This window comes from Pteropus vampyrus, unplaced genomic scaffold, assembly GCF_000151845.1.
Source record: "Pteropus vampyrus isolate Shadow unplaced genomic scaffold, Pvam_2.0 Scaffold11, whole genome shotgun sequence".
Classification (NCBI taxonomy): Eukaryota; Metazoa; Chordata; class Mammalia; order Chiroptera; family Pteropodidae; genus Pteropus; species Pteropus vampyrus.
In genome coordinates this window covers 17,872,366-17,883,347 of record NW_011888792.1, presented here as the reverse complement: position 1 = coordinate 17,883,347, position 10,982 = coordinate 17,872,366, and the positions used below count along the sequence as shown (strand labels likewise).

General features: G+C 36.2%; 1 pseudogene; it reads left to right on the top strand.

Annotated features, from left to right (window-relative positions):
- The first annotated feature begins 5,427 nt into the window (after positions 1-5,427).
- On the top strand, positions 5,428-5,546 carry LOC111731977 (annotated as a pseudogene).
- The last annotated feature ends 5,436 nt before the right edge of the window (positions 5,547-10,982 follow it).

The window sequence follows — 10,982 nt, the reverse complement described above, 5'->3', positions numbered from 1 at the left end:
CCCCCAGGCTTTCATCCTTCTTCTCTGCCTTCAGAGTCGCTCCTCTTAGTCAATGGATTTTATCAATGTGGTGGGCTGGGGGCTGTATAGGTCCTTCTAAGCACTCAAGCTAAACATCTATAAAGTCAGAACTTTCTCTTACCAAGGTAGATTTCTTTTTGTGACTTAATTATACCACATTATAATTTCTAAAGAATCTTTTGCTTTCCTCATCCTTACCAAAGATGTTTTCCTGGGCAGGAGTTAGAGATGAAATCAGAATCAAACTATACATAAACATATATGTGTGTGTGTGTGTGTGTGTGTGTGTGTGTGTGTGTGTGTGTGTGTTTATGTGTGTGTGATATATATTTATATCGTCAGGGTCCCGACAAGAAACCAGAAATGACACCACTCTACAAGTTTTCTTTCCCCGAAAGAAGTTAATACCAGGAAGTGATTAAATAGATGATGAAAAAATTGAGAAATCAAAGGACAGTGAGGCACTCCAGAGATTAGCAACAGCAGGAAGCTGCTACACCCCTTTGGCTGAAGGGAGAGAAGGAGAAGGCAGTGTTTCTGAAACTCAAGGGCTGGAATTAAATGGCAGGTACTGGAGTCATGAGGAAGATGCAGCTATGTGCAGAGAAATTCCCAAGGCAGATAAAGAAGGAGAAAAATATACTGGTTTCTCCTTTCTCCTCACCATCTCACTGGCCAAATGTATCAGGGAGCAAAGCTTGAAAACTCATCTGGCAGGGCCAGTCCTTTTGAGAGGAGAACAGAACAGCAGACAGGAGAAGAAGGAGAGTGAGGGAAAATGGGCCAGTTCTGGTGCATTATTTAGAGGGACACATAATAGGGTCAATAAGTGGTAATTTTATGTTTCTTCCAGCTTTCAGTTTCATTGTTCTTTAGGTTCTTTATCTTACTACTAGGGGATATAGAGAAAGGTGCTTTTATAATAACACCTTGAATCAAGTCTAAAACTTTCTAAGAATACAAAGGGCTGTTCTGCTCTAAATTTCTTGATATTGCCTGTGTTTGAAGATAGTTAACTTGGTCAAGCTAAATAAATGGTCACTCTCTCAACTCCTGCATTTTCTTCAATATTTTTTCCAGTATCTCTCTCCTTTGCTTGGCCTCTCAAAGATTTTTCTCTACCGTGACTCATCCCTAAACCCCACAGTAAAAGAGACCACTTCCTCTATTTCAGTTGCTGTCCTATGTGACACATACACATGCAAAATACTGGGTTTTGTGGTAGGACTAATTACAACCCCTTTGGGCCTTTTAGTTCTGAATATATTTAAAAAGTAGATACAGAAGTGGGATAAGGAGCAAATATTAGCTGTATTATTGAAAAAGCTAATTGAAGAGCACAATTGGGACTTGAAGGTGAAATACACTTCTTACTCCTTCCTGCTAATTGAAGTTACCATGTCATAGATAGAGAACATATAACTGCAGGCCAGGGTCATATGTATTCAGTATCCTTTCACTAATTTGATAAATTAATCCTTCTTCTTGGAGGATATTCAAATAAGGAGGTAGAGGGAGGGACCAGAAGTAATACCCGATATTCCTTTCTGGGGAATGCGGGAGAAGGCCTCTCTATAGAAATGAGGGAAAAAATGGATAATGGATGTTCCCCCAAGTCCAACTGCTTCCTACATAAAATGTCATTCAATCCACTAAAACTTAATTGTGGCCAGTTTAGCCCCATTGGTTATCAATTTGTATGTAATCAATCTCTGCCTTAAAAATGTGCAAATTAGGTACTCCTCATTAAAACTTTTAAAATACTGGTTAAAAGAGTTTCAAATTTTTCTTTAAAATGTTTTGCTTTAAAACTCAGTTTTACAAATATTATGCACCATTATAAAAGCATGGTATAAATCAAAATACTGTTGCATGCCTATTCAAATCTCACAGAGTACTTGGAAACTTGCTTAGGAACACTGAATCATTTTGTGGTTGAAAAGAGTTGAAAACATTTCCCTGAGAGAAAAAGTATGTATCAAATGTAACAATCTATTTTATATGTCTAAATCCATTTCTTGTACCTTTGATATAAAAATGAAAGGATATGCCCACTAGATGGCAGCAAATTAAACCTTTTAAAACAGTACCTCTGCTAAAGTAGAGGGGAAAGAAAGTCCCTACTGGCAGCTGTCAGGGAGCAACTAAACATTATTACTTACTCGAATTTAGACAGAAACCACGACTTGCACAATGCACTGTATCAACCAAATTGCGAAGGTCAAATTCTTCTTAACGTCAATTCCTTTGGACCTATATGTTCTAAGATAATACCACAGACAAACTGATCCAACAGTAACTGCCCACAAAAGTCTGAAAACAAAGACTGGCCCAGATTACAGAGATTCTGACCCTGTGACTAACTCTAGCATCTTAATCCCTTTCAGAAATCTTCCCTAACACCCGTTTTTGGTCTTCATTCTCTCTTGCAGTTAGACTTGGAGAGGTATTCCTGGTGTTACATCAATGAGACATACTATTTTCAAACGTATTAAGGAATTATTTTCAAAATTGCTTGTAATATTGAAATAGATTTATCTCAGGTAATATAAGTCAACTGTTATCAACAGTGAGAAGCAAATCATCAAATATACCTACTGACAAAAACTCTTTCCTTGATCAAATTTTAGACAAGCTCCTCTGAGTCCTCTTTTCAACTAGTATAAATCAGTCTTAGCAAGGAATCCTAATAAATTCTCATCATATCCCACCCTTGATATCTGATCACCCTTGATATCTGATCAAGTTCCTCATCCTCACCTTTGATGTTTAAGTCCTGGGCCTGTCTTTAGCAAAAACCCTGTTAGCAAGAATTCACCTACTCTTGAGGTCTCTTCTTAGTAATTTTCCATCCACTGACACCCTCAGTCTGCCCTTTGGCTATTAATCCCTATTTGTCTTTGTCGTATTTAGAGTTGAGCACAATTCCTCATCCCTATTGCAATAGTCTTGAATAAAGTCTTCCTTACCATTTTAACAGTTGTGAGAATAATTTCTCTTTAATAATATATATTTACTTTTTCAGAACTTTAACATATAATCTAGCAATCATCCTGAATGGCTTTAAACCTGAAGTTATTTTTAAAGTTCTTTATCTCTAGTATGAATACATTTCCAAAGGTCTTCTTCATCATCTATCTTTTCATTCAGCTATTACTTCATTTATTGACCACCTAATTGATCTTCTAGTATCTGCAACTCCAATACACTCAATCATCCTGCACACTGAATTTGTAAACTTCATTAGCTCACTAGTAAAAATAACTATGTTTATTTCAACATCACACATTTCTAATTGAAAGAACTCAGCTCTCCCAGATAATTCTGGATGATGCCTGTTTCTGTAAAGATGCCATTTAGGGAGTCATTCCGAGACATCTACATATTATTTATCTTTTATTTCAGCTCCTTCCCTTTCAAAGTAGTTTGTTGTCTGTAAAGCTACTTCATAGGGCCTTAAAACTCATAGCTTTTAACTTGCTTTCTAAGTGTCTTAAACCTTGTGCTTTATAGCAAACATCGATTTAGGCTGTTACGCTTATTGCAAACAATATTACTTATTTGAATTCTACCAGTTCGTTAAGGATAATCTCAAGCACTGCCCTTTCTCTTTAGCCCTTTGTGAGAACATCTGCTAATATATTTTCTTCCTCAATAGAGTCAACTTTTACCCATTGATTGAAGATCTAACTTGTAGAGGGCTACACATAATAGATACTTTTTAATATAAAGATTTAAGATTCTAATAATTTGATAAATACTTATTTTTGTTTGTATAACTACTATATACCAGGAACTATGCTAGACATTGTTACTTCTAATCCTCATAATAATCTTTCAAATAGTTTATTATTATTCTTATTTTACAAATTAGGAACTAAGGATCAGAATGTGTAGAAGAATTACCCCAAATCACATAATAACTAAGCAGAAGAGTTGGATCCAAAGTCTATATTTTATTCACTCTACATGGTGCTTCCTTCCTGCTTCCACCTCTCCCCTCCTCTTTGTTTTTCTCTAGGTTTTAAAATCATTTAGCATTTCATTTATCTAGCTATTAGACTTCTGATCTCAAGAAATAAAAGAGACTCGTGGGAAGCCAAAAAGTAAAGTTAAAAAAAAATCTGTAATCATTGGGAAAAGTAGTACTTATAGCACCCACATTTTAAATATTTCCAGCAGTAGGTTGCAATCATTTTCAGCATAGAAACTGCAGATCTTATTTTTTTTTGTAAAATATGTAATAACTTTGACTACATAATTATGGGAGGTAACATTAGAAACTGAAGCAAAAGTTACTACTCTCACTGAAGAAGCAAGAATCATTTACCAGGGCAGCTAAGCAGACAAGAGCCATTTACTTAATGCTCATACTTTTATAATTTAATAGTTGAGGTCATCCCCATATAAAACTACATTAATTTGTACCATCTTGTTTATTTGCTTTATTGACTCATTACTCTTAATAGTTTAGTGAGTAGTTTTTCCTACATAAACATATTTAGAGGTTTTAGCTGAAATTGATATTACATGGAGAATATCTAATAGCATTTCATAAACATTTATTGTTTAATTCAAGCTGGTCTCTTGAAATATCTTAAAACCTTTTTGAATCCTTAAAAGTATAGATATTAAAATCATTTGCATGTTTTTTAAAAGTTAACGAGTAATTATTACTTAAAATTTCAATATAGGCATTGGAATGTAGCGGAATGGTAGTGCCCTCTTATTATGTAATGAAAACCTCGTGGTGAGATATTTCTCTACTTGAATGAATGCTAAGATTTAAAAAGATACAACTAAGTCATTGCACTTGGCTTTAAAAAACAAAATTATTTTAAAAATGGGAAAAAACATTATTTTATAGTAAAATATAAAAAATATAGAATACCAAGACATCAGTTAAGTAATTAATAACTAAAAGAGTTGTTATTAATTCTGTGATGTAACAAATCTTAGCCCCCAAATAACTTGTATTCTTAACTTTTTAGAACAGAAAAACAATTAACCGCATTCACCTTTATGGTAGCCACCAGCCACATGTGGCCACTGAGCTCTTGAAGTACGGACAGTCCAAATTGTCCAAAAGAAGAACAACCACAAACAAACAAACAAAATTTACATGGGTAAAACTTCCCCTAGGGAGATCTGTATCTTTCCCTGAGGATACAGTTATGTTAGTAAACAACCTACAGGCATGATTGCCCTCATCTTTGAATTCACGCTCTCTTTTACAGTGAAAAGTACATAGTTTTCCAGGAGTGATTTCCAGACCTTCTTTATTAAAGAGATAATTTTTTTTCTGCCATATGTATGTTAAACATCATTGGGTATTTAAAATATGATTACACAACCATGTGGTTGTCTCCTTGCATAAAGAGTTACTCAAAAAATTATGGAAGCAAGATCTACGGCCATACCACCCTGAACAAACCCAATCCTATCTGATCTTGGAAGCTAAGTAGGATTGGGCCTGGTTAGTACTTGGATGGGAGACTACCTAGGAAGACCAGGTGCTGTAGGTGTAAAAAATAAAAAATAAGGGATTGTAAACTGACAAGGTCCTTGCAATCTGTGAGGTCAACCAAGGGTTGCCTCGCCTAAAAAATAAATAAATAAATAAACAAACAAACAAACGAATAAATAAATAAAAATTATGGAAGCAAGATAAAGGTCAATAAGGAATAAATCAAAATCAGAGGAAAAGTGATAATCTCTCAATTTTCTTGATAATGTACTAGTACTACCCAAATAAGTTATGTAGTTCAGAATCCAGAAATCTGCAGATATTAAAGGGTAAATATTAGTATACCTCAGAAGTCTAATATTTATAGCTAAAAAATAGTTCTTATAAAATCTTCTGTTCATAGAATGTTCTTTGTTCTCTGCATAATTTTCCCAGAGTAAATCAACTCAAGATGATATTTCTCTGGTTTTATCTCCATTTCAGTAATATGCTCAAATATGCTTCTTTAAAATTTTTTTTAACTATCGTTAATACTTTCTTTGGGTTATAGACTTTGGCTTCTCAGATATTGTGTAATTAGTTAATTAATTAATAATCAAGCATTAATTAAATTCTTAAAAGTACTAAACACTGTGCCTTCAAGAAGCTTTCAATTCTGTGAAGAAAAAAAAAAAATTTTATGTATATTATATACATATACACACACAGATACAATGATACTCTTGTTTTAATGGAGGCTTGTATGGTCAAAGTGAAATGGTAGCATGAAGTTTTAGGGGTTCACGATGAACTGGAACATGAAGATCAAGGAGGTCATAGTAAAGTCAGTCGGAAGGCAGCCATCAGAGCATGAAGAGCCTTGAGGACTTAATTCTAAAAATTACAGATTTCCAACAGTTTTTGAACTATGGGATCCTTTATTCAAATAAAACATTACATGGTGTCTCAGTGGGTAAAACTAAGATGAATAGATTGCAATACTGTCAATTTTCTTCCATCACTGGGCCTGAGAATCCTCAAAGAATTAAGATGAAGAAATTAAAGATGACTACTGTGACTTCTGACCAAGACTGAGTGGATGTTGGTGCCTTTCAGTGGCAAGGGAAAAAAAGATTGGCCTTTTGTTCTTCTGTCGCTCTAGAGTTATTGTTGGCTACCAAAGCCTTATAAAAATATTTTGAAGCTAAAAATCCACCAGCACTATTATGCACCAGTGTGATCTGCTTCCAAATATGAAGTCCTGTCTGGCTCAAACTTAGATTGGGGCATGAAATTGCTCTTATTCTTATGTACACATCATGCTCTAAGAAGCAACTCTAAACGGGAATAGAATTTTGTCCTCTCTTTGAGGTTATACTATTGTAGAGCTATTAAAGAGCTTCCCAGTGCCTTAAAGAGAGTTTTGTGAAAAAGCTTCTTTAGTGTTTGCTTGCATTCCTATCTCACTAGGACACAATGATATTTGGTGTGGGTGGTGGATAAGAGGCCAGGGCATGATCTGATTAATACACCTACAGTCTTTTTCAGAATCATCTATGCTCTCTGAACTTGAGTCATTCTCCTTGGATGGATCAGCATGAAAAATTTCCAGAAACCTCCTTTATTGCTTCAATGAAAAGATAACAGTGGGATCTTAAAATGGAACTTCCAAGAAACATTCAACACAGAGAGAACACACATTAAATTGTAACTGGTACATCTCTAACAAGTGAATATTGTGGAATAGTTAAACTTAGAAACAATGTTCATTTTTGATAGTATGTGGAAGAATAAGCATGAGCTTTGAAATTTGAACAGGGCTTTTCATCCTTGGCACTATTGACACTTAGGGCTAGATAATTCTTTGTTATGGGTGCTGGTCCTTCGTATTGTAGAATGTTTAGCAACATCCTACTTCTTACCCTGAGTTGTGACAAACAAAAACATCTCTAGATGTTGCCACGGGACCCCTGAGAAACAAAATTGCCCTTGGTCAAGAATCCCTGAATTGGACCACATATAGAATTTCCACCTTCCTCCTTATGGGTGTGATATTATAAGCAAGGGGCTTAATTTCCCTGGGGCAGTTTATCTCAAACACTGAGTAAAATGTTAAATGTCCAGTATGATAATTAACAGAGAGTAGGTACACAGCAAATTGCAGTTCTCTTTTTCACTTCCTCCTTCTTTTCAATTTTGAAAATCCAACGATCTATATTTTAGAAATGGACACATAGACTAATGAAGCAGTTTACCTTCTAGGACCTTAGTGTGGTAAATCAAGAGATTCTATTTTATTCAATAATTTTTTATTTAATTATAATTGGCATACAATATTATATTAGTTTCAGGTGTACAACATAGTTATTAGACATTTATATGACTTACAAAGTGATCACCCCAATAAATCTAGCACTCATCTGACACCACATGATTTTTATACAATATTATTGACTATATTCTTTATGCTATACTGTACATCCCCATAACTATTTTGTAACTACTAATTTGTACTTCTTAATCTCTTCTCCCTTTTCACTCACCCCTTAAACTTCCCTTTCATCTGGCAACTATCGAAATATTCTCTGTATCTATGAGTTTGTTTCTGTTTTGTTTGTTCTTTTATTTCTTTCTTTAGATTCCACATGTAAGTGAAATCATATGGCATTTGTCTTTCTCTGTCTGACATACTTCACTCAGCACAATACCCTCTAGGTCCACCCATGTCATTGCAGATGGCAAGATTTCATTCTTTTTTTACAGCTGAGTAATGTTCTATGGTATATATATATACCACCTATTTTTTATCCATTCATCCACTGATGGACACCCAGGTATCCTCCATATCTTGGCTATTATAAATAATGATGCAATGAACATATGAATTCACATGTCCTTTTGAAGTAGTGTTTTGTGTTTCTTCGGATAAATACCCAGAAGTGGAATAACTGGGTCCTTCTTTGTTTCTTATTAAAACCCTCGTTTTAAAGTCTGTTTTCTGGACGTGGTTCCATAGTGTAGCAGTTAGCACATCTGCTTTACATGCAGAAGGTCCTGGGTTCATGCCCCAGTGGAGCCATGGTCCATGGTCTAGGCCATGACACCCTGAATAAGCCTGATCATGTCTGATCTCGGAAGCTAAGCAGGGTCAGGCCTGGTTAGTACTTTGATGGGAGACCACCTAGGAAGACCAGATGCTATAGGCATAAATAATAATAATAATAATAATAATAATAATAATAATAAAAGTACTGCTACTCTAACTTTTTGTTTGTTTCCATTTTAATGAAATATATTTTTCATCCCTTTACTTTCAGTCTGTGTGTGTCTTTCGATGTGAAGCAAGTCTTTTGTAGGCAGCATATTTAAAGTTCTTGTTTACTTATTCATTCATCCATCCTATCTTTTCATTGGAACATTTAATTCATTTATATTTAAAGTAATTATTAATTAATATGTAGTTACTGCCATTTTATTATTGTTATTTTTGATCTTCTTCTTCAACAAGCTCCTCTAACATTTCCTGTATTACTGGTTTGGTGATGATAAATTCTTTTAGCTTTTTCTTGTCTGGGAAGCTCTTTGTCTTTTGATTCTGAATGATAGCTTTGCCCGGTAGAGTAATCTTGTAGATTCTTTGAATATTTCTTCATCATTTTGAATATTTCCTGCCAATCCCTTCTGGCCTGCAAAGTTTCTATTGAGAAATCAGCAGACAGTCTTATGGGAGCTTTCTTGTAGGTAACTAACTGCTTTTCTCTTGCTGCTTTTAAGAATCTCTCCTTGTCTTTAATCTTTGGCTTTTTAATGATGATGTGTCTTAGTGTGAGCCTCTTTGGATTTATTTTGTTTGGGACTCTGTGCTACCTGGGTTTGTATGTCTATTTCCTTATCCAGGTTAGAGAAGTTTTCTGTCATTATTTCTTGAAATAGGTTTTCAATTCTTGACTCTCTCTTCTCCTTTGGTATCCCTATAATACAAATCTTGGTGCACTTGATGTTGTCCCAGAGGTCCCTTAAACTAACCTCTTTTTTTTAGATTCTTTTTTATGTCATTCTGATTGATATTTTCTGTTATCTTCTAAATCACTGATTCAATACTCTGCTTCATCTAATCTGCTGTTGACTCCTTTTAAGGTATTCTTCATTTCAGTTATTATATTCTTCATTCCTGACAGTTTCTTTTTTATGTTTTCTAGATCCATTTTAATGTTTCCTATATCTTTGTTGAAGTTCTCACTGAGATCATTGAGAATCCTTATAACTAGTGTTTTAAACTTTACATCTGGTAAGTTGTTTGTCTTCATTTTGTTTAGTTTTTTTTTCTAGAACTTTATTCTGTTCTTTTATTTGGGACATGTTTCTTTGTCTCCTCATTATGGCTGCCTCCTTGTGTATGTTCCTACATATTAGGTAGAGCTGCTATATCTCCCAGTCCTAGTAGAGTAGCTTTATGTAGTAGGTGTCCTGTGGGGCCCAGTGGCTCAGTTTCCCTGATCACCTGAGCTGGGTACTCCAGATGTGTTCCTTGTATGAGTAGTGTGTGTCCTCCTATTGTAGTTGAGCCTTAGTTGTTGTCTGCATGTCACTGGGAGGAATTGACCCTCAGGCTGATTGATTGTGAGGATTAGCTGGTAACTACCGTGGAGGAGCTGTTGTGCGGGGGCTTACCATACAAGGCAGGATTTACTTTAGTAGGCTTTTGGTGCCTGCCCAGTCTGCCGTTTGGGTGTGTTGTTTATGGAGGCAGCTTGGGGGTGCTCTGGCTCAGTCCAAACTGGCCACTGGTATGATGTCCCCTGGAGCCTCCCGGGAAGGGTCCCACTGTAGGTCAAGTTTAGCCCCAGCCTGTGCCCTGCCCTGGGCCACCTGGCATGAATCACCAAGAAGTCCACAGGTGAATGCCAACTGCAATGGGCTTGGAAGTGCCTTGAGAAGCCAAGTCGCAAACCAAGGCCAGCTGCCACTTGTGCCATATTTGGGCTATTCAGCAAGAGGTACAGGGCACAGTGAAGTAAGATTCTGCTTATTTGCGTTTCGTGAAACTTTGAGAAGTTTTAGGAAGACTGTAGCATGAGCCAAGATAGGTCTTTGTATGGAAAAGCAACTGGAAGGTACTTGCGTAAGCCCACAAGTTCAGTGGGGTGGGGTCTCAGGGAATCACCAAAGCAGGGTGACCAGTGCTAGCTCAGGTTGATGGAGACTCAGATATGGCAGCTGCCTGCATGCTGGGTAAAAGGAGGGTTCAACAAAGAAACAATGGATTCTGTCAGCACTTCTGTCTAGGAGATAGCTGCTCCTCCAGCCCTCACCCCAAACCTAGAGAATTCAATTTCTCTCCATATGTTCCTGACTCCTTTCTAGCTGCTGCCCCAGTGCTGGAGCTCAGAGCTAGTGAGATCATCAGTGAGTAAGTCTGTGTGAGCCGTTTAAGAGGAATGCCTGGGACTCCAGCCTCCCTCCATCTCACTTAGCCGCAACCCCCATTGATTTTCATAGCCAGAAGTGTGGGGAC